The sequence below is a fragment of the Marmota marmota genome, unplaced genomic scaffold (genome assembly GCF_001458135.2).
Source record: "Marmota marmota marmota unplaced genomic scaffold, marMar, whole genome shotgun sequence".
Lineage (NCBI taxonomy): Eukaryota > Metazoa > Chordata > Mammalia > Rodentia > Sciuridae > Marmota > Marmota marmota.
Genome location: NW_026000026.1, coordinates 12,507,715 through 12,508,392, shown reverse-complemented (window position 1 = coordinate 12,508,392; position 678 = coordinate 12,507,715).

Here is a 678-nt window from a genome sequence, read left to right as displayed (position 1 = left end):
GGGTCCCCGCGGGGCAGGTGCTGGCCCAGGCTGGTGTCTCAGGGCCGAGGCTCGAGGCTGCTGCACAGAGGCTCCTCCTCCCCTCGGGGACAGCCCCGCGCTCAGCCTGGTCGCCCGCTCCTGACCACCCGCCAGGATGGAGGGCGCGGGGGCTGCCGCTTTGATCCCAGCGTTGCTCTGTGCAGTCGCCCAGCGAGTGGCTCATGAAACCCAATCTGTGGATGGGAAGGATTTTATGGGGGCTTCCGGCAAATTCCAGGGCACAACTTTACAGCCCTCGGTTGCAGGACTTCCCTTCCCACCACATCCCCCCTGGAGGGGACAGAGGCTTCTGGGGGGGCACGGAGTCAAGATGGGGGGCCCAGCGGGAACTGAGGGGCCGGCAGGGCGGCTGGGTGGAGGGGCTCCAGAGCTGTGCCCCAAGTTGGGCGACTCCAGCCAGGGCTCTGGGGACACCATGGGCCCCTCGTCCTCCACCAAGAACTGGCCCACATCCGAGGAGGCCCAGGACACTTCAACACCCACCACGTAGGCCCTGGGTGGGGCCCTGGGGTCTGTCCCTCCCCAGGACGACACAGGATGGGGCTGGGGGGCCGGCCACGTGCACGGAGAGACCCAGGGAGACCCTGCGAGGAGGCCAGTGGGGGGGTGGATGGAAATCCCTGGGGAGGTGCCATG